This window comes from Leptonychotes weddellii, chromosome X, assembly GCF_054177405.1.
Source record: "Leptonychotes weddellii isolate Sample4059 chromosome X, ASM5417740v2, whole genome shotgun sequence".
NCBI lineage: Eukaryota > Metazoa > Chordata > Mammalia > Carnivora > Phocidae > Leptonychotes > Leptonychotes weddellii.
Window position 1 is genome coordinate 82,160,745 of NC_138385.1, and position 24,374 is coordinate 82,185,118.

Sequence of the window (24,374 nt, forward strand, 5' to 3'; positions counted from 1 at the left end):
AAGGCAGACACTTAACCGACTGAGCAACCCAGGCAGCCTGATGTGATTCTTTTACCCCTTGTTGTGGAGTGAGCTGTTCAGCTTGTTTTCAGTCCTTTTTCAGTAGGAATTATTCCATATATAGCCATAGATTTGGTATGTCTGTGAGAGGTGAGTTCAGGGTCTTCCTATGCCACCATCTTGGACCTTACGCATCCTGTTCATTTTCAGCTTCTTAAAAATTATTGTTTTCTTATTAGTAAAGTAATACAGTCCAGTCTAGTAGTGGAACTAGTAGAAGTAATGGTATTATCATCTAACCTTCATAGATCTAGGTAGTTTACATGGATTTATTTATTTAATCTTCAAAAAAACCTATTAAGTAGCTACTACTATTACTCCCATATTAAAAACAAGGAAGTAGAAATGCAGGTATGTTAAGTAATTTGTTTGAGTCTATACAGTTAGCAAATAGAAGGTGAAAATTAAACCCAGACAGTAAGAGTACAGGGCTAGCTTTCTTATCAGTATGATACTATGAAAATCTAAGCATGCTGTGAAATCTCGATACCAGTTGGAAACCATAATTAATATTTTGATGTATAACTTTCTGGCCTTTTCTCTATAGGGATAGAAGTGTTACATATATACACACACTCAAAAAATCCTTATTTACTACTTATTTTTCCTATTGACTTTAAAATGTAGCTTATAAAGCTATATTATTTTGTATTACATTCTTCTAAAAATCTGTTTATCACTTTTCAGGTTATCTAGTTAAATAGGAGCATGAGATGATTCTTATTTATACTAGCATAACTCCGAGATATTGTGTGTCCAATTCCAGATAACTGCAATAAAGCAGATATTGCAATGAAATAAGTCAAATTAATTTTTTTGGTTTCTCAATGCACATAAAAGTTGTTTGCACTCTACTGTGATTTTAAGTGCTCAAAAGCATTGTGTATTTTTAAAATGCACATACCTTAATTTAAAAACACTGTATTGCTATTAACCATCATCTGAGCTTTCAGTGAGTCATAATTACTAATCATAGATCCCCTTAACAAATATAATACTCATGAAAAAGTTTGTGATAATGTGAGAATTACCAAAATGTGACACAGAGACACAAAGTGAACAGAAACTATTGGAAAAAATGGTGCCAATAGACTTGTTCAATGCAGGGTTGCCACAAACCTTCAATTTGTAAAAAATGCAAATCTGCAAAGTGCAGTAACACAATAAAATGAGTTATGCCTGCACATACCAGTCTAGTATGTTAAGTGTTCACCCAATACCATATGTGAATCAGTAAAGTATATAATCGTTTGCTGCATATTACATATATCATAAAGATGGTACCTATAATAGAATGAGAATGAAACACAAAACTATTTAGAGATCTATTTTCAAGCAACTTTTTCATTTATTAGCTGTATCACCTGAGAACACTCATTAACTCCGTAGCCCAAATATCAAAAGAAGGATTACCTAGGACCTGCTGCAAATAATAGAGCTAGGTGTGAGGGTGGATGGAGCTTGGTGGGTTATGGATTGAACAAAACTGGCCCTGAGTTGATCATTGCTGGAGCTGGGTTGTGAGTACATGGAGGTTTATTGTACTATGCTGTCTACTTTTTTATGTCTACAAATTCACATAATAAAAAGTTAAGAAAGGGGCGCCTGGGTGGCTCAGTTGGTTAAGCGACTGCCTTCGGCTCAGGTCATGATCCTGGAGTCACAGGATCAAGTCCTGCATCGGGCTGCCTGCTCGGCAGGGAGTCTGCTTCTCCCTCTGACCCTCCTCCCTCTCATGCTCTCTGTCTCTCATTCTCTCTCTCTCAAATTAAAAAAAAAAAAAAAAGTTTAAAAAAAAAAGTTAAGAAAGGAGTGTGATAATTCTTGACTTCACAGAGTTTATGCAAAAACTGAATGATAATTTATTTTTAAACTCTGAACACCAGGATGAGTAAGATATTATTTGAAAGTAACATTTTTGTTTTTATACTCAAAATAAGATGGCTTTAATGAACTGTGTTATACAGAAAAAGTAAGTTGTGCATACTAAGAGAAGGAACGTAAACATTACTCCTTGGTCCAGTGACCATTACTGTGAGTTCCTCACCAACTCTTCCAAGTTTATTGTATCAGTTCTGCTACATAAAAATAAAGTAGATTTGTGTGCCTAATTGAGATAGTATAGTGCCATGGAAAGATCTTGTCTTACAGAGCTAGATAGATGAAAATGATGATCATATTGATGATAAAAAGAACATAATAATAATAGTAGTAATAATACTAACAATGATGACAGTTACTTTATATCGGGTTATATTGTGCCATACAGTCTTCTCAGCACTTTCATGCATTATATCATTTAATCTTCACAACAACAGTATGAACTTTAAGTTCCACCACGATGGGGAAACTGTGGCCCACAGAGATTGTGTGAGTAAATGTCTGAGCTAGAGCCGCTGTCCTGCTGTAATCGCTTCTGGTTTCTATTCTTGCCTTTGTAACTTACCAGCGGTAAGGCCTTGGGCAGTTTAAACACGTGCTTTAAGTCTTGATCTTCTCATATGTAGAATGCTACCTAAAATGAGTACTTTAAGAGATTATTTTCATGACTATATGTCTTTCAGTATGTAAAATATCTATGCTTAGACCCAAATAGAGGGTGATTAATAACTGATAACTCTCATTATTAGGCTATATTTAGTCTATGCATAAAAAACTACATGTAAATAAGTGACAGACTGTTAGAGAGCCAAATAGCTACTATGACAAATAATTTAACACTTACTGAATTCTTACTGTGTGCCAGAATTAACTAACTTAATGCTTTCAACAGTGCCACGAGGTAGATACTGTTATTGTTCCATTTTATGTATGACAAAAGTGAAGGAAGAGGAATTAAGTAATTTCACAAAGACCATATATGCTATCTATCCATCCATCCACCCAGTTACTCTCTCTCTCTTTTATCTTTCTATAATTTTTAATTACATGAACATATTTTACAGAATTATGGAACGGAAAAAGAGTTTTTTAACGTTTCCTTCATGAAAGATCACGCTGAGTAAAAAGGCAATACACACTTTTTTATGCAAATATGGAAAGAATGTCCTAAAAAGTAGAGATACACAGTATAAGACAATAGTCATACCCTTAAAATTTACAAAGCAATCTCATATACATTATCTCATTTGACTCTTACCACAATCTGTGAGGTTGCTTTTATTATTTTTCCTTATTTCACAGGTTAGATTTCATGTGACTTCAATTTAAAAATATACTAAGTATAGTATCATTGATAAATATTCTAGTGTCTGTTTCTTATCAATGTTAGCAATAAATCACAGCAATTGGTGAAATAAAATAATAAGAAAATCCTACTTTTTATACTAATATTAAATTATAATTGTATCATTAGAGCATATCAATCCATGATTTTCTTTTTTTTTTTAAAGATTTTATTTATTTATTTGACAGAGAGAGACACAGTGAAAGAGGGAACAGAAGCAGAGGGAGTGGAAGAGGGAGAAGCAGGCTTCCCGCCGGGCAGGGAGCCCGATGAGGGACTCGATCCCAGGACCCTGGGATCATGACCTGAGCTGAAGGCAGACACTTAACCATCTGAGCCACCCAGGCGCCCCTCAATCCATGATTTTCAAGAGGCTATAATATGGTGGCTTTTCTGATCTGTTTTTGAATTTATTTTCAGTATTATAATTTGAAAGTAATCTATACATTATCTAAAATGTGAATGTATGTTCACATGGGGATAATAAATTATAACTGTGTGAGAAATGGCAGTATTTTGCTCATTGTGATTTTTAACTTACAGAAAATCACTGTTGTCTTGGAAATCAAGGAAATACAGTGTTTGAGGTGAACTTATTCTTTCTAGAATACCAATACATTTTAACATAGTTCTCTCACAGGGCAACTGAGCAGGAGGCCCTCAGAGCCATTCGCTACTGCAAGGAGCATGCTGCGCTGAACTAAAATTCATTCCCTTTCGAACTCGTTGGAACTGTTTTTTTTCCAAGAGACCTCAAATGCCAATAATTTAACAGTTGGAGGCACACCTAGGCATATTACAATGAAAGCCCCAATGACTAATTGTTACCACTATTTACATTATTTTTGTGTGTCTGTGACTTATCTATTATGACTGGCAAGTTATGGAAATAGTGTTACAGTAACAAGCTCACTTCCAGTAAAATCCTACCAATGACCAATTTTTAAGTAGCTTCAATACATGTAGCCTAAGTTCGAATATATATCTAGTCATAAACCTTTGTCATTTTTATATCCTCATCATGCTGTTTGGGCCAGTGAGGGTTTTGCTTATTTGGTTTTTTTTCACTTATGATTTTATATTTTTAAAAGAAGATAAATTTTAAAATGTAGATTTTAGTTTTGAAAGGCCAATACGTCCTTTACTAATCACGTATATGACCTTACATAATGAAGATTAAATATGCTCTTTTGATGTCATGATTTTATTTATTATTCCTGTTTCCATTTTTTTCTTTTACCAAAGATCCTTGTCAGTGTACTCTTTTGGCCTTTCCTATAACTTTATTATATGTGAAATCATAATAAGATGAACTATGACTTTAAAATAGCACCCACAAATATTATTTCTAAGTGCTAGTAATATAAATGAATTAGAAACAACTTTTATTTCAATTAGCTTTTAAATTGTTTTACCAGAATTATTATTTTGGGAATGTTTCTGTAATAGTTTCTATATACTAAATATGTGCTAAGGTTTGGTATGGCTTTGCTTTTGATACTATTTTAATATGAAAAGTAATGGGGAATCCAGAGCATTCTCATGGCAGCATCCAGAGAGAATCAGCTTATGCTCTACTAGTTTACATTTTTCTATTAAAACCTGAGTGAGAATCCATATGAACGAAATGGAGAAGAGTTTGGCTTTAAACGTGGCAGACTTGGGATGACTCTCAAGCAACAGAACTGTGCTTGAGGGAAATCAGTTGCAGCATCTTCCGTAATTGCGTCACCTAGATTTGCCTCAGGAATTTCTGGATTTCCAGAGAACATCATGACCTCAAATGCTCTATCTCAATAGAGAATAGCAGTATAGTAGGAAAATTATTTGTCTACAATTTATGGGAGACAGGCGAGTCTTAAGAGTTTATTGGGTACCCAGGACCAAGATATCTTCCTGTGTCATACAATCATGTTGGAAATACAAGGTTTGAGTTCCACATAGTAACCAATTAGTGAACACGGGTCTTCATTATCTAGCAGACAACTAAAGTATAAGGATTTATTCATACCGTTAATCATTGTGAGAAAACTTGTCAGGCTACAATGTACAATTAGTTTTCATTATTTGCATTGCTTGGGTTCAATGTACAGGATCAATTCCTTGACTAATGAATGAGCCTAGCCTGTTGCCCAATACTCCCTGTTCTGTGAGAGTGAACTGTGCTGGAGAATTGTGTGATAGTATTATATACAGATTTTTCAAAATGAGTGGTTCAGTCAAAGATTCTTATGGGAAGCCAGGGTAATAAATTCCTGTGCAGTTGTGTACAGTTAGGAAAAGATTCGTTTAGGGAGGGGAAACTCCAGCTATGGCATTTAATCATATCTGATATAGTTGTATTAAGCTCTTAATACTGAACTCCGTGTTAGGTGCTAAGGATACCACAAGAAACAAATAAGACATGATCACAGCCTCTGATTTCATGGTCTGGCACACCTCCACAAGTTGTCTAACTGTAGCGAAGAGAAAATAGAAAGGGTCGGTCAAGCGGTGTGGGCAAATCCAGAGGCAAGATGGAGGGTTTTGTACCAGGAAGACAATGAGAAGAAAACCATGCTGAGCAGAGAGTGATTTGGGGAATGCCAGATAAAACATTAGGTTTGGATGCTGAACTAAGATTCATTGATAGAACTGATCACATCGACAGTCGGTTCTTAAATGATAATGGTGGTAGTGGTGGTTATAGTGATGATTATAACTATTTTTCTTTCCACCAGGTGGTAAATATGCACAATAGTATTCCAACAGTAATGCACAGAGCTTTAGCTTTAATGTATCTATGAATATCCTGAGGCTCAGAAATTAAGTAATTTTCCCAAGGCACACAGCAAGAAGTAAGAGATCTGAAATTTAGAACCCTATCTGTCTCACTTGAAAGACTGTTCAACTACTTCTTTTCCTTTTTGCAGAGGAGGATAGGGATGGTTTTACATCACCGTGGTGTGAGTCATATTTTCTCTTAATCATAATGCCTGTATTAATGAAGGAAGTGTGATATTCAGTGCATATTCATAACCATGGTTTTGCTTAATCTGCCCAACATTTTGTGAAGTGGATGGTGTAAATAAGGTCCAAGGAAACACAGAGGAACTCAGCAAGTGCAAGGAAAAGAACGAAATTTTAAAGCCTTTTGTTGAAACCTCTCTTTTTTTCAGAGAATGGAAGGGCAGTGAAGGTAGATGAAGTAGGATGGACTATTCCCTATGTAATCTTCTGAGAATATTCAAATAAAAGGAGAGTCAGCAAATCCCCCTTGATGTGGGGAGCTTTAACACAGTGTGCAGTGTCCCTCTGGAGCAGACATTTTCCTCTGCAGTTGTCTGTCTTCTATACAGCCTCAAGGCTCCAAGGAGAGGCCTGCCCATGTGGTCTAGGGCTGCCTGCTCCAGCTGTACCCTCTTCTGTCATTATACTCTAACTTAGCTCCTTGTCTCCGTGCTCCATTGTACTTACTCTCTGCGTCCTTGTTCTGTTTGTTGTCTCCAATGATGCAAGTACCATGAGGGAAGGTTCCTTCTCAGTTTTTTTTCATCAGTGTATCCCTCTGTCTAGCAACCCTAGAGATATTTGGATGTTACCATTGGGACTTAAATTTTACTCCAGTGTTGAGGATTTTCATACACTGCTTTTAAAAATCTTTTTGTTAGTAATTTGTTCCCATAGTTCAGTCTTGTAAAAAAAAATGCAAATGTGGCTAGACCATTTAAAAATACAAACAACAACAACAACAAAGGAAAACAAACTGGTGGTTGCCAAAGGGGAAGGAGCTTTGGGGAGGGTGAAATGGGTGAAGGAGATCAAGAGGTACTAAGTTCCAGCTATAAAATAAATTAGTCATGAGAATGAAAAGTACAGCATAGGGAATGTGGTCAATAATATTGTAATACACTAATTGTGGTGAGCAAATCTTAATGTATGTAATTGTTGAATTATTACATAGTATACCTGAAACTAGTTTATTTTTTTAAGATTTTATTTATTTATTCATGGGAAACAGAGACAGAGAGAGAGAGGCAGACAGGGAGGCAGGCAGAGGGAGAGCAGCCTCCCTGCAGAGCAGGGAGCCCAGTGCGGGACTCGATCCCAGGGCCCCAGGATGACAACCCGAGCTAAAGGCAGACGCTTAACCAACTAGGCCACCCAGGTATCTTGAAAACTAGTTTAATATTATATGTCAACTGTACTTAATTTAAAAATAAGAATATAAAAAATAAACCAATATGTTATAATTCAGCCCATGTAATCACTTCAGTTAAACATCTTAAGAACACCTCAGTTCCATTCTAAGAGGAGACAGTTTTCTGGGTATGTGTCATAACACCATATTACCTTGCAACATCTTGTGATCAAATCTCATCTTTTTTTAAAAGAAAAAGATTTTATTTATTTATTTGGCAGAGAGAGAGACAGCGAGAGAGGGAACACAAGCAGGGGGAGTGGGAGAGGGAGAAAATAGTACAGAGTCCCTGTGTACCCATTATTCAATGTTCCCCAATGGCAACATCTTAAATAAATATACACATTATTAAACCTAGAAAATTGGCATTGACACAATGCAATTAACTATATTACAAACTTTACTTATATTTGACCATTTTATTCATACACTTTTTTATTGTAAATTCTTATATTATTTGACACTTAATGATATGTATAGATTGATTTAATCACTACTGCATTCAAGGTACAGAACTGTTTCATCACCACAAAGGAATTTACAGGATGATTATTATAAAGTAACCACAAAGGTGTCAGTGTCATTACTGTATTATATATCAAGTGTATCTTACTTTATTGAAACTTACTGATGTCTTTCAGTGTCGTAACACTGGGTTTCCTTCCCTAACCATGGTAATCTTGATGAATTTCAGTTGAATGTGAGAACATTTGACACTCTGGCTCTATAAATAGATTAACCGAGATTATAATATTTTGGTGTCTTCTTATGGGGCACTTGTTTTGTTAGGATGATTTGAACATGGTGAAAATAGTAGGAGCAGACTGTTAGCAAAGAGGATGTGAGTCTTCTATATCTGGCTCAACCTTTGCCCCAGCAGGGGACATCTACTTAAATATCCCTCTGGAGAATGTGAACAGTATGAAAATGAATGATATTCTCAGATTTTCCAGTACATCCACTCTGAGGAGAGCAGGGATAGCAATTCAGGAGCTGCGTTAGCTCTTTTGGTTTCCAAAAAAAGTTTTAGTGTCCTAAGTCAGTCATTTACTAAATGATAGGGCAACTGGCTGTCCTTTTTGAATGGGCTGATGATGATGCTGATTCAGCAGAGTAAGATATAGACAATGCATTTTCTCTCTTACAGTGAAAAAGGCTCTGATAGCAATTAATCCATATACCAGACACTTGGCATAGGCATGGTAGGGGGAAAACCAAATGGTCATTGACCTTAGTATCACATAGTGGTTAGGAGTTTGGCCTTGAGATTCAGAATTCTAGCTCTGCCACTCAGCTAAGTCCTACCCGCCAAGATATGTAAAAGGCACTGCAATTTCTGGCATCTACCCATTACATACTCAGAATGCAATGGCTATTATTAGTCAAGGATCTTAAAGGCTGTTTGATGAGGTAAATGATAGAAATAAGAGTCAATTAAATGAAATACAGCAATAAAGTATTTATATATTTAAAGAGGATTTAGAGGAGGAAGGGGAAGAGAACTAACATGCTGTGAGCCCACTGTGTATCAGATACTGTGCCAGGTGTCTGGAAAATCTTGTCTCATGTTACCCTAACAAGAAATCTGCAATGTGGTAGATGTTATTTTCATTTTACAAGTAAGTAAATAAATATTTGGTTATAAAGTTAAGCGAGTTGTTTCAACACAGTTATTGATTTGAATCAAAGTCTGTATGACTCCAAAAATGGTGCTAGTGGTGTTTGGAGAAGTGAAGGATGAACTCACAAAGAAGATGAGTAGGAGGTCAGATAAGATTTGACAAGGGAAAAGGGGGAAGTAATTATAAGCTGGAACAGTGTCACAAGTGAAGCTTCAATGGTATGAGTCCAAGTAACATATGAGGTCTAATCAAACAACTAGTGGGATCAGAATCAGTGTTCTATTAGAAAAAAAGGGGACAGGGTGGCTAGGGATTGAGGTGGGAAATCTTGGGGAGACTAAAGTCTAAGCAGGACTTTAGGCCCTTCTCAGAGCCACATGAAGATGTTTGTTAATATACTGATGACTGGGCACCACCCAGATCTACCAAATAAGAATATCTGATGATATTACCCAGGGAATCATTGACAGCAGTTATAACTGGTTGTGAGATAGGCAGGACTGAGACTATGAATTATATTAAACAATTACCTATAGGAGTCACAGAAGTGTTGACAGGTCTACCATACAGCAAACTAGGTTGTAAGCCAGTGCCTAGAGAATTTTCAAGAATCCGGTCTTCCACAGACTAATGGTCTGGTCTAATGCAGCACCATGGACAGCTTAGAGGTAGTCTTACTACTCCAAGAATCTGAAATTGAAAACTATGTTTTCATCCGCAGACAACTTTATTTTTGGCCTCATGAACTTCACCCTAGAAGGGATATCTTCTAAATTTTACAAGACCATCCCCTATTAATACTTGCCAAACTTGTCCTTATTGATCGCTCAGCATCCATGTGTAATGACATGTCTAGTGGCTGGATTAGGATAGCCTTTGGAGAGTTTACATTGGCTCAGCCCATTTGTTCATGAAGTCTTCCGTCGTTAGAGTATTTTCCATACCTAGAATTCTGTATTTCAAAGGGACTTATGTTTTTTAGGAGTTCCTTTGACCCTTCAATGATACTTTTCCCCTATCATATCATTTTTGCCAATTGAGCTTCAGATACTTGGTGTGATTACGATGAAGTATACAAATCAGGTGGGAGGAATTAATGAGGGCAGTGTGTACAAGATTTGGATCTCTAAGATTAATTTCCTATAGCTTAATTCAGCATTATAAATAAGTTTAACACATTTGAGGCCAGAATAACCCAGTTTTAAAATCCTTTATGTTATCTGTGCTAATGATGCATGTTATAGATAATCAAGTGTTCTTTTCTAGATGGCAGTATAAGAATCATGGAAAGCTCTACTTTGTCCATCAGAGAATTAGAATGTGTATATCATGGGATGGTTAGTTTTCAAAATCAGTTTGGGTGTCACAAAATTTTGATCCTGTTTTGGGAAGAACAAGTCAGAACCAGGTGCCAGACTGGACCATGTTCAAATCATGATTCATCTATAACCTTTGGGGATTTCTCAAGCACTGCTGCTTGTTTGCTTTTCCTTGTGATCGGGATCAATATGCTACCTGGCTTTTTGTAGATTGACCTCAACTGCCGAAAATGGAATGGTCTGTGTAAAGGAACATATGCTTTATTGAAAGTAACCTAAGCAGGAAGGAGAGTATGAACAATTGCCTAGGTAATAGGTAGTGACAACAGAGATATTATTCTAGTATATAAATGCATTTGGTTTTCCTTGCCCAGTAGGTATAATATGGGAAGGCCTGGCTTGGATACACCAGGCAAGACAGACTGAGAGGTGCTAGAATGCCAATGGCCTCCCCACTAGAGAGAATCAAATGTTGAAGGGACATACTCAAAATACAGCCATTTGAGGTTTAAGGGTTGGTTTAAAGTGAACACTGTGACAAATGTTGCTACAATGAAAAATGTGACTTCTATCTATTAAGAACGATGAAAAGTTAAATACCAGAAAACTCCAATAAAACATTATAAAGTCCATCATTTCCTATAGATTTAATATTTGGTTCATGAAAATAGAGGATTCCTAATGAATTATGTAATCAGCTGTTTCTAACACCATGAATTCTAAACAGTTTTATTATGCCAGTTTCACTTAATGTCCTAATTATAATGTGTTGTCCATGAAGTTCATGACTAAATTTTAGTAATAGTATTTGATTCCTGTGTATCTTGATGTGTACATTTATGTGTATAGTAATAATAACTGCAAGTTAAGCATCCATTAATATTAAATAAGGAGTATATTTTAGTAGAAAATTGAAGTTAGGCATTTGAGATAACCTGAAATATTTAATAACTTTAATTTGTATATTGTGTGACTCACCTTTAAGTAGCTAATAAAACATGCATGTAAATAAAAATAAGCAACTTACCAGAATGATTATGTGAACATCATTTATTCTTCTAAAGCGTAAATTTTTCAAACACACTTTTTATTACTGTTTTAAAAAAGAAATCATTTCCATATATTTGCATGTAGATCACTTTGAGTGTCAGAGAATTTTCCATCATTATTTTAGTGCTATAACTGACAGAGCTGGTGGACTATTAATTTGAAAGTTGCACATAACAACACATCTGTAGCTTAAATGACCAAGGATACCACTTTGGTTTTGGAACTTTAGATGCAAATTAAGTAATTAAAGAATCCCTGTTAATTTTTTTTAAAGATTTTATTTATTTATTTGACAGAGGGAGACGCAGCAAGAGAGGGAACACAAGCAGGGGGAGTGGGAGAGGGAGAAGCAGGCTTCCCGCGGAGCAGGGAGCCTGATGCGGGACTCGATCCCAGGACCCTGAGATCATGACCTGAGCCGAAGGCAGATGCTTAACGACTGAGCCACCCAGGTGCCCCATTAATTTTTGATCTAGACAATCTTGGCAATATCTTTCAGAAATGAAAAAAATTTGTTTCTGGTATTTTTGGTAGAATATCTTTCCTTTGTAACTCTTTTGTAGGGTCTAGACCAGAAATGGTCATAAAAATAGACTCTCACTTCAATAATATATTAAGCCCAATAAGATTAGTTCTTATCTTTTTGCAGTCAGCTAATAACTTACTGTTTGTATCCAGGCAACTTGTCAATGATGGAAAAATTTTTCACCTCCGAGGCTCCTTTATCTTCTCATTCTCATATGGACATTTTCCTAAATATTTTGCCCACAAAGAAAATTGCATTTATCAAGTACTTTTTGTCTTTTTTATTAATCAGACTTCTATAAGTAAGAAGCAGTAACCAATCCTGATTCCCATGAAATAACCAATGACTTTTGAAATAATGTAATCCTGGAAAAAACGAAAAAGAAAAGGAGAATGATAATTCAGTCAGCCTTTAAAACCTTATCACAATTAAACATATAATTTATTTTAGCCTTTTTGAAATGGTACAAATCTCTATTAGTATTTTGCCCTTTCTCTACATCCCTGACTGTGCCCTACCCTTAGTAGAAAAAACAACAACAGCAACCGGTGTTTATGTGTTTCCCTCTGTCATCTCATGTCTTCCTCTCCCTTCCCTTACTTTCCACTCAATCCATATCTGCCCACTTTCATCATCTGTTTGCCTATTTCTTTTAATACTCTAGGGACACCTGGGTGGGTTCAGTTGGTTAAGCATCTGCCTTCGGCTCAGATCATGATCCCAGGGTCTTGGGATGGAGCCCCACAGTGGGCCCCACATCGGGCTCCCTGCTCAACAGAGAGCCTGCTTCTCCCTCTCTCTCTGCTGCTCCCCCTGCTTACGTGCTCTCTCTGTTAATTAAATAAATAAAATATTTTTTTAAAAATACTCTAAAACTAGTTCCACCACTGGGTAACTAAAAGTCCTTGATTTAGCATCAGGCTAATTCAACGAGCATTTGTTATCTATGTGTCAGGCACAAGCCTGGATGTTTGGGATATATCAGTGAATAAAACAGAAAATATTTAGGCCTCTGGATTCTGAAAGGGTGCAGACAGCAAACAAAAAGACATAATAAATAAGTAAATTTTATAGTTTGTTAAAAGACAATGCTGTGGAAAAGAAGAGCTAGAATAAAATAAGAGGTGACTTATGCTGGGGCGCATTCTAATTTTAAATAGTGCATCAAGGTAGATCTCACAAAGAAGGTAATATTTGAGCAAATACCTGAATGAGGCAAGGAAGTGAATAATGTTAGATATTAGAGGAAGAATCATTTTAGCCTGAGGGAACAGTCAATGCAGAATTCCTAATTCATCAGTTTATCTGCTATTCCTGGTACTGTATCTGCATGTGACTAGAATGAAGTTAAGTGAAAGAGGTATAGGAGAGGATATTTGCAAGGTGACAGTGGACATTGGAGGCCATTGTAGGGATATTTTCTTTCATTCTGAGTGAGGCAGGAGCCAATGGAGGATTTTATGGAGAAGATCTGATGTATATTTTAAAAGAATTACTGTGGAAGCTGGGGGTGGAGGCTCAAAGCAAGGAAAAATGTTAGAAGGATATTATGATAATTTGCGCAAAGGTGATGGTGGCTCAGACTAGAGCGGTAAGGAGTCATATTCTGAATATATTTGAAGGTAGAGACATCAAGGTTTTCCTAATGAATTGGAGAAGAGCTATGGGAGAAAAATAGTCACAAATGACTCCAGGGTTTTCGTTCTAATCAACTGAAGGAGTATATTTACCCTCAACTGAGATAGCAGACTAAAGATTGAGTGGGGTGATTTTTTGGAAGGAGGCAAATTAAGTTTGATACATCTATTAACATCACAGTGGAGATATAAGTAGACAATTGAATGCATGCATTTAGAGTTCAAGAAATTGTTGGCATAAGATAATATTTAAAGCCGTGAGATTGGATGATCTCACCATGGAAAAGTATAGATAGAAAAAAAGAAGAGGACTAAGGACTCCAACATTAAGAGGTAGGTCAAAAGAGGAGAAACATCAAAGGAGAATAAAAAGGAGAAACCAGTGAGGTGGGAGGATAAACAAGAGAAAGTGGTATCCTGAAAACCTGACCTTCTACCTAAAAATGTACATTTGGGGGGCTCATTTGACCTTTTCCTGCCCTTCTAATCACTATATCCTGACTTTCTACCTATAAAACCGAGAAGAGAAATCAGTATTTTTGAGATACAGTATGTTAATAATTTCGAAGGGTATTCAGTGAATCTGAATAATTCAGTGGGGTAATGTGGAAAAATATAGAATTCATAGGGAAAGGAATAGAAGTTAGCTCAGGAAATGACTTGAATTAACATTGATGCTATATCTCTAGTGTAGATCTGCCTGTTCTACCTCTCAGTGGTTGAATTAACAGCAAGATTCCTTAGTAGGAAAAAAAAAATGTTGTGAGCATTTGTATCTACATGACTGAATTAAAACCCTCCAACAATAAAACCTAGTTAACATAGTATCTTAAAAAGAACCTAAGTGGAATTCAGGGAACCTGAATTCCAACTATGGTTCTGCTGCTGACTGATTGCATTAACTTCAAATCTATCATTAACCTCCTTGTGCCTCATTATCTTCATTTCACCAAATAAGAAAAATGAAATATTCCTCCTTTCCTACCTCACTTGGATGTTGTGAATTTAAATGTGTGAGAAGCGCTTGAGATGCATAAAATTTGATGGAGTGTTTTATTCATGAATTCAAGGCATCTGAAGTAATTTGACCATGATGGAAAATTGCTTTCTTGCACATTTTTTTAGAATGACATTTCTGTTACTGACCCACCCATTTATGCAGCATGTTACCTACTCCAAACTGTAAAGCAAACACAAATCAACCTTATGGGTAAGTATTGCATCTGTTTATTTAATATTACTTCATAATATTCATCATTCACTTTTTTATTTATTCATTATATGTTTATTGAACAGATATAGGTAAGGCCTTAATTCCTAAATAACAATGATGGAGCCTTCCATTTTTATATTCCTCTGGTATTTAAAATGTGCTTTAATAACCATGATCTCCATTGACCTCTCAATTCCATGAGGTTGATATGACAGATAGGCTTTTTCCTTTTTTAACTTCCGTTTATTTACTTTTTTTCCCCAGGTTTATTGAGATATAATTGACATATAACGTTGTATAATTTTAAAGTGTACAGTGTGATGATTTGATACATGTATATATTGTGAAATCTTTACCACACTAAGGTTAGTTAATAGTCCTTCACCTTGCATAATTACCATTTTGTCATTGTTACAGTTATAACATTAAAGCTCTACTCTCATAGTAACTTTTAAGTATACAATATAGTATTGTTAACCATAGTGACCATGCTATAACTTAGATCCACAGAACTTACTTATCTTATAACTGAAAGTCTGTACCCTTTGACGAAGATCTCTTGCATTTCTCCCACCCGTCAGCCACTGACAATCACCATTCTACTGTCTAATTTTGAGATTTTTAGATTCTATATGTGAGATCACAGAGTATTTATCTTTCTCTAACTTAGTTCACTTAGCATAATGCCTTCAGGATCCATGCATACTGTCACAAATGTCAGCATTTCCTTCCTTTTATGGCTGAATAATACTCTGTTGTGTGTATGTACAGTGTTTCTTTTTTTTACCCATTCATCTGTCAGTGGACACTTAATTTGTTTCCATGTCTTGCCTGTTGTGAATAATGCTGTGACCATGGGAGTACAGATATTACTTCCATATACTGTTTTCATTTCCTTAGATATGTACCCAGAAGTAGAATTGTTGGATCGTATGGTTGTTCTATTTGTAATTTTTTGAGAAATCAAGGAGAGCTTTCCAAATTACCAAATGCCCATTATCCACTACTAAAGAGCCTGTTTTAATTAGCCTGAGTGAGATTGCTGGATCATATGGTAGTTACATTTTTAATTTTTTGAGGAACTTCCATACTGTATTCCATAGTGACTGTACCGACTTACCTACTCACCAACAGTACACAAGTGTTCCCTTTTCTCCACATCTTACCAGCATTTATTATCTTGTCTTTTTGATAATAGTCATCCTAAGAGGTGTGAGGTAATATCTCATTGTGGTTTTGACTTGCGTTTCCCTGATGATTAGAGATGTTGAACATCTTTTCATTTACTTGGCCATTTGTATGACTTCTTTGGAGAAATGTCTATTCAAGTTCTTTGCCCTTTTTTGATGGAATTGTTTGTTGTATTTTGCTACCAAGTTGTGTAAGTTCCTTATATATTTTCTATGTTAACCCCTTATCATATATATTGCTTGTAAATATTTTCTCCGATTCCATTGGTTGCCTTTTCATTTCGTTGATTATTTTTTTTATTAGTTTCAGAGGTAGAATTTATTGATTCATCAGTTGCATATAACACCCAGTGCTTATTACATCAAAGCCCTCCTTAATGGCCATCACCCAATTATCCCTTTCCCTCACCCACCTCCCCTCCAGCAACCCTCAGTTTGTTTCCTAGAGTTCAGCATCTTTTATGGATATGTTGATGATTTCTTTTGTTGTGCAGAAGCTTTTCAGTTTGATGTAGTTCCACTTGTCAATTTTTGCTTTTATCGCTTTTGTTTTTGGTATCACATCCAAAAAATTTGTTGCCAAGACTGATATAAAGGAGCATTTTTATTTTGTTTTCTTCTAGAAGTCTTAAGTTTCAAGTCTTATGTTTAGGTCTTTAATCCATTTTGAGTTAATTTTTGTGAGTGGTATAAGATAGGGGTCCAATTTTATTCTTTTGCATATAAATATCCAGTTTTACAAACACCATTTATTGCAAATACTATCCATTCCCCACAGAGTACTCTTGGCTCCCTTGGAAAATATTAGCTGGCCATATATTTGTGAGTTTATTTCTTGGCTCTTGATTTTATTCAGTTGGTCTCTATGTCTGCTTTTTTCCCCCCAATACCATACTGTTTTGATTACTTTAGTTTTATAACATAGTTTGAATTAGGAAGTGTGATACCTATATCTTTCTTCTTAAGATTGCTTTGGCTATGCGGGGACTTTCAAGGTTCCATACAAATTTTAGGATTGTTTTTTCTATTTCTTTGAAAAATACCATTGGGATTTTGATAGGGATTGCATTAAATCTATAGGTGGCTTTGAGTAGTATGGAAATTTAAAAATATTAACTCTTCTCATCCAAGGACATGGGATATCTCTCTACTTATTTGTATCTTTAGTTCCTTTCATCAATGTCATAAGTTTTTGATGTATAGATCTTTCATTTTCTTGGTTAAATGTGTTCCCAACATTTTGTTGTTTTTTATGCTATTGTCAATGGCATTATTTTCCTTAATTCTTTTTCATATAGTTCATTGTTAGTATATAGAAATACAAAGATTTTGGCATGTTGATTTGTGTTCTGGAACTTAACTAAATTTGTTTATTAGGTCTAATAGTTTTTGGTAGAGACTTGAAGATTTTCTTTTTTTTTTTTTTTTTTTAAAGATTTTATTTATTTATTTGAGAGAGAGAGAATGAGAGACAGCATCACAGGGAGGAGGGTCAGAGGGAGAAGCAGACTCCCTGCCGAGCAGGGAGCCCGATGCGGGACTCGATCCTGGGACTCCAGGATCATGACCTGAGCCGAAGGCAGTCGCTTAACCAACTGAGCCACCCAGGCGCCCCGAGACTTGAAGATTTTCTGTATATAAGATCATGCCATCTGTACAGATAATTGTACATCTTTCTTTCCAGTTTGGATGCCTATTGCTTCTTCTTGCCTAATTTCTTTCTCTAGGACTTCCAGTACTATGCCACATAGGAGTAGTTAGAGTGGGTACCCCTATCTTATTCATGACCTTAGAGGGAAAGCTTTCAACCTTTCACCCTTGAGTATGATGTTAGCTACGGGTTTCTCATACATGGCTTTTTTTTTTTTTTTTTAAAGATTTTATTTATTTATTTGAGAGAGAAAGTGAGAGAGAGAAAGAGCACAAGAGGGGGGAGTGGGAGAGGGAGAAGCAGACTCCCCGCTGAGCAGGGAGCCCGATGCGGGACTCGATCCCGGGACTCCAGGATCATGACCTGAGCCGAAGGCAGTCGCTCAACCAACTGAGCCACCCAGGCGCCCTCTCATACATGGCTTTTATGTTGAGGTATGTTCCTTCTATACCCAGTTTGTTGACAATTTTTAACATAAATGGATGTTGAATCATTTAAAAATGCTTTTTCTCCATCTATTGAGATAATTATATGATTTTTGTCTTTTCTTCTACTAATGTGATATATCATATTTATTGATTTGCAGTGTTGAACTATTCTTGCATCCCAGGGATAAATCCCACCTGGTCATGGTGAATGATCCTTATAAAGTACTGGTGAATCCACTTTGCTAGTGTTTTGTTATATTCATTGGGGATATCAGTCTGTAGTTTTCCTCTCCTTAGTAGTATCCTTATCTGCTTTGGTATCAGGGTAATACTGGCTTCCTAAGTAGTTCTTGAGAGAGTTCCCTTCTCTTCAATTTTTAGAAACATTGTGAAGGACTGGCATTAATTCTTTTTAAATGTTTGGTAGAATTCACCAGGGAAACTATTTGGTCTTAGACTTTTCTTTGTTAGGAGAGATTTTTGATTACTGGTTCAGTCACCTCGCTCATCATTGATTTTCCCAGATTTCCTGTTTCTTTATGATTTGATCTTGGTTAGGTTATACATTGCTAGGAATTTATTCATTTTTTTCTAGGTTATTTCAATTTGTCAATGTATAATGTTCATAGTAGCCTCATGATCCTTTGTATTTGTGTGGTATTAGTTGTAATATATCTTCTTTCACTTCTGATTTTATTTGTCTTCTCTCACTTTTTATTAGACTAGCTAAAGATTTGTCAATTTTTTTTTATCTTCTTCAAAAACCAGCTCTTAGTTTTGTTGATCTTTTCTATTGTTTTTCTTGTTTCTATTTTTTTTTTTTATTTCTGCTCTGATCTTTGTTACTTTTTTTTCCCTGCTACCTTTGGGCTTAGCTTGTTCTTGTTTTTCTAGTTCCTTGAGAAGTAAATTAGATTTTTTATTTGATATATTTCTTTCTTTTAATGTAGGTATTTATTGCTATAAACTTTTCTCTTAATACTACTTTTGCTGTACCCCATAAATTTGGGGTGTTTTCTTTTTTTTTCAAGTCAGCTACATAGATTTAAATTTCCCTTTTGATTTCTTTTTTAGCCCACTGGTTGTTCAGGAGTGCATTCTTTAATTTCCACGTATTTCTGAATTTTCCAGTTATTCTTGTGTTAATGATTTCTAGTTTCATGACACTAGGTTGGAAAAAAAAAAACACTTCATATAATTTCAGTCTTTGAAAATTTGCTAAGATTTGTTCATGACCTAAGATAAGATCTATCCTGGAGAATGTTCCATGTGCACTTAAGTAGAATGTGTATTCTGTTTCCATTGGATAGAATATTTTGTCTATGTCTGTTAGGTACCTTTTGTCTAAATTATAGTTCAAGTCCAAAGTTTCCTTATTGATTTTCTGTCTGGATGATCTATCCCATGTTGAAGGTGGGGCATTGAAGTCCCCTACTATTATTACATTGCTATCTTCTTCCCCCCTTGAGATCTCTTAGTATTTGCTTATCAGATTTAGGTACTCCAGAGTTGGGTGAATATATATTTACAGTTGTTACATTCTGTTGATGAATTGACTCGTTTATCATTATGTAATGATATTTTCTTTGTCTCTTGTTATAGTTTTTGACTTAAAGTCTATTTTTTCTCAGATAGGTATAGCCACTCCTGTTTTCTTTTGGTTTCCCCTGCATGGGATATCTTTTTTTTTTCTTTCATTTAGAACCTATGTGTATCCTCGAAGTTGAAGTCAGTCTTTTGTTAGCAGTATATAGTTGGGTCTTTTTTTTTTTTTTTTAAATCCATCCAGCCACTGTGGGCCTTTTGGTAATAGAATTTATCCATTTACATTTAGAGTAATTATTGATAGGTAAAGACTTACTATTTCCATTTTGTTAATTGTTTTCTGTCTGTTTTATATTTCTTTTCTTTCTCTCTTGCTGTCTTCCTTTGTGAATCGATGGTTTTTCATAATAATATAGTTTGATTCCCTTCTTTTTATCTTCTGTGTGTCTACTACAGGCTTTCTCCATTCTTTCTGATTCATTTTTTCTTTTTGCTCCTCTGACTGGATAATTTCAAGTGATCTATCCCCAGGCTCACTGATTCTTTTTTCTACTCGGCCCAGTCTACTGTTTAAGCTTTCTTGAAGTCTTCAGTTTAGTAATTATAGTCTTCAGCTCCAAAATTAATGTTTGATTCTCTAATTATGTTTTATTCTTTGTTGAACTCATTTTTTTCTTGTATTGTTTTCCTGATTTTGTTAAATTGTTTAGCTGTATTGTGTCATAGCTCCCTGAGCATCTTTAGAACAATTATTTTTAATTTATTGTCTATCCATTTCTTTGGGGTCAGTTACTGGAAGTTTGCCATGTTCCTTTGTGGTGTTATGTTCTCTCTGATTCTCTGTTTCCTGTTGCCTTGCATAGGTGTCTGCATATTTGGAGAAGCAGTCACTTCTTCCAGACTGTATAGACTGACTTTATGAGTAAAGACCTTCACATGCAGGGGGAGGCTCACTGGAACAAGCTATGACCATGGGTCTAGTGGTACAGAGCACCATGTTCAGGGTCATGTAGTAACTCCGAGTCCAGGAGGGCATGTTGTCTTGTCAGCTTGGGCCACTGGAGTCCACAGTAACTGTGTTAACTGTGTGGTCCTTGGCAAGTACTTCAGTAGGTCTGCAGTGGCCTCAAGGGCTGTTGGAGTCCTCAGCAGAACTTCCATGTCCAGCAGCTAGGGGTCAGGGCAGGCAGTGTGGTAAACAGGGCAGGCAGTGTGGGTGTTATAGGCAAACAATGAATCATGGAACACTACATCAAAAACTAATGATGTAATGTATGGTGATTAACATAACATAATAAAATTTAAAAAATTAAAAAAAAGAAATCATTCTAGCAATACTTGATGACATCTATGTTTCCTAATGTGACAGGCTAAGATATCCTGTATATGATTTTGAAAACTCCTATGTCTATCATGATTTGGACAAATTCATTTTTATTTGGTTAGGTAAGTATACAGTCTTGATTTCAAAATCTGGCTCTGTTGGTTGCTTTATGATCTTGAACCTGTCACTTAACTTTTCTAAATCTCAGTTTCCTTATCCTTCAAATAAAGATCACAAGAAAATTAGTACCCATCTCAAAGGGCTATTTGTTCAATCACCCGTCACATATTGATTGAGTACTTCCTGTAGGCCAAATATAGTTTTAGGTGATTGATTACAGTAGTGGATCTTAAAGAAAAGATCCTTGCTCTCAAGGATATTACATTCTAATGAAGGAGATATAAAAAATAATATAATACTCAGCTACTGATAAGTTCTATTCAGAAAATAAAAGTCGGCAATATGGTAGAATATGCCTGGAATGTGAGGTGGGAGCTAACACCAGATAGAGAAATCAGAGAAGGTACTTAAGAAAACAATATTTGGGTAATATTTGGGAAGGTACCTGAACACTGAAAAGGAGGAAGACATTTAAATAATATCCAGACAAAGGGAACAAAAAATGTGGACCTCCCTAGCAGGAATCATCGTGGCCTATTTAAAGAATAACATGAGTGGTGTACGGTGATAGAGGTGAGTGCCAGGAAATGAGGAGAAAGATCTGGCAGGGTCAGATGATGCTCAGTCTTCCAGAACATAGTAAGTAGTTAGTTAGGCTTTTTTCATAAATTCAGTTGCAAGCCATTGGGATTTTTAATAAGGATTGTGATGTGATATGATTTAATGTTTAAACATATTTCTTCTTGGATGGAGCCTGCATTATGGGAATTTTTGTAAACATAAAAGAGATTATACATATAAAATGCTTAGCATGGTACCTGGTACATAGAAAATGTTTTAAGAAAAGAGCCAAAATGGATTCATTGATGATAATTATGACATTTTGATGATGATGATGACAATGTTCGTGAGGGTGCTGGTGTAGATGATGGCAATCATACTTAATTCCTTACCCTCCTGAAAATCTGCATTTGACCTGTAAATCTGAACGTAAATGTAGCAAACCACAAGACCTATTCTTTTCTGCACAACTTGGTCCAATTTTGAGTGGTAAGGCAAATTGCTCAAGCGTCTGAGCAAGCCTTCAATGTCCCTACTCCCTTGTTAGAACTCCCCATTAAGACTACCTTGGTAAAGACTTTCCTGACCTAAATGTCACTACAACCTCAAGGGGAAGAGCAAAGCTCTTCTCATAAGGGGGACAAAAGCCAGCTTAAAAGACTAAAAAAGTTCTGGAACCAAAAAAATGTCTTTTTAAAATATGAGGAAGAGAGGATAGAAGAAGAGATGCTCCTTTTCCTATTGTAGCCAAACTTTGAAAATAAAAGTATTGTGTTGTTGTTGAATAAGTCTTTGTCATTACAGCCATGTGCTGATGTCTGACCTTTTAAAATGGCCCAAACCCATTGGCCTCAAAATCAGAAGCCAAGAAAATAAACTTGGACATACATTTCCTGTAGGAACTATCAATTTCTCACTTGTTTAAAAAAACAAAAAAAAAACAAAAAACTAACACTACATTCAGCAAAAAAGTCATGATGTAGAAGTTCCTTACTAGCAAATTTCCATTTGCTCTCAGGATAAAATTGTTATTTGTGATCATAACCCTTAAATTTCTCTCTTGTTTCATTGGTGCATTTGAGTTTAATCCTGAATCAATAGTTATGATTCCTTTTAAGTGAGGAGGGTGCTCGTACTGGGTGGTATGATTATAATTTTAGACTCATAAAGCATTCAGGAAATATCCCTCATATTTGCCTGACCATCAGATTGGCCACTCATATTTTCACATTTTAAGAGGTATCAAATGTTGGCATCTATTTTTTTGGTATTATGATTTCATCACAAAATGTACCTTATTTTTAATTTGGGGATTCTATAAATTTTCGTTGAATGAATACATGACACTTTGCCTCTTTCGAGTAACCTGATCAAGCAGTGTTATAGAATATAATTTGAGACTTGAAAAGTGTATTACTGCAAAAAGAGATTATAACTTAACTAGATTCATTGCTGATGCATGAATTTGAAAGAGAAAATACCAATTTTTGGTTTAGGAAAGGGAAGAAAGAGGAGGCTCTCCTAGATATCCACAGCGAACTATAGCTCTTTTGTATTTATTTTTTTGACTAAGTTGCTGAGGTTGGGGGATCTTAGGTGTGTTAACAGTCAGAGTGATTAAACTAAATATTTCATTGAGCTTCTGTTTTACTGTTTCCTTCCAAATCCTGTTTTCAATAATTTGTCATAAATATTTGGGCATTTAAAAATCTTTCTATCTAGTATTTTTCCAATTGGCCAGTCAAAGGGCTTTACATAAAGAGAACTACACGGGCTGTAAGGAGATTATTTTCAACCCTGAGTTCCTTTTTTTTTTTTTCTTTCTTTTTTTTTTTTTTAAGTTTTATTTATTTTTTATTTTTTTTTTTTAAAGATTTTATTTATTTATTCATGAGAGAGAGAGAGAGGCAGAGGGAGAAGCAGGCTCCCAAGGAGCAGGGAGCCCGATGCAGGACTCGATCCCAGGACCCTGAGATCATGACCTGAGCCGAAGGCAGACGCTTAACCATCTGAGCCACCCAGGCGCCCTTTTTTTCTTTCTTAAACATATTTTCCCTAAATGATGAATGTGAGTGTTGAAAGGTGATAAATACCACTTGTAGGCTTTAGAGCCTAAATGTTGAGTTTGACACTCAAAGTCTAAAGGCATCATGAAAATTTCTCCAGAACTAATGTTCAAGCAATTTGGCTTTTACAGGCAACTCAGTAGTTTGAATGATGTAGTTATTTTGAAAAAGTAACCATAAAAAGCTATGTTCAGAGAATTGGTACTTTGCATTTATCAGAAGAACATAAAAGTCAATTGACTGGCTTGCTATTTGGAATACACTTTAATTTTTAAAATTATATTTCAACTCATTAGTATTTAATTCGTGATTTTGTGCAGCAAACAGAATCTATTAAAAGATTGTATGTTAGATTAGAGGTGTATAAAGGAAAATATAAAAATTCTAAATGTTCTTTTACTATATTTTTCTCTTCAGCCCATCTCTAGGCATTTATAAGATACATTTCCAAGAAGCACTTCTACAAGTTTTATAAACAAACATTTTATTATTAAACATTTCTTTGTTGCCTAGAATACCATTGACCATTATATGCAAAATATCTTCATGATTTTAGCAGCTAGTTTCCTTTTTAGACATACAATGTTCTTTGGTTACAGTGAAATTAATGCATATTGAAAAGGATATCCGTGTAGAAGGTTGAAAGCAAATTGCCA

General features: G+C 35.5%; 1 protein-coding gene across 1 annotated transcript in view; it reads left to right on the forward strand.

Moving 5' to 3' along the window:
- Positions 1–24,374, forward strand: part of DMD (dystrophin) — a 1,845,074-nt gene that overhangs the window by 878,729 nt on the left and 941,971 nt on the right. The window lies entirely within an intron of this gene.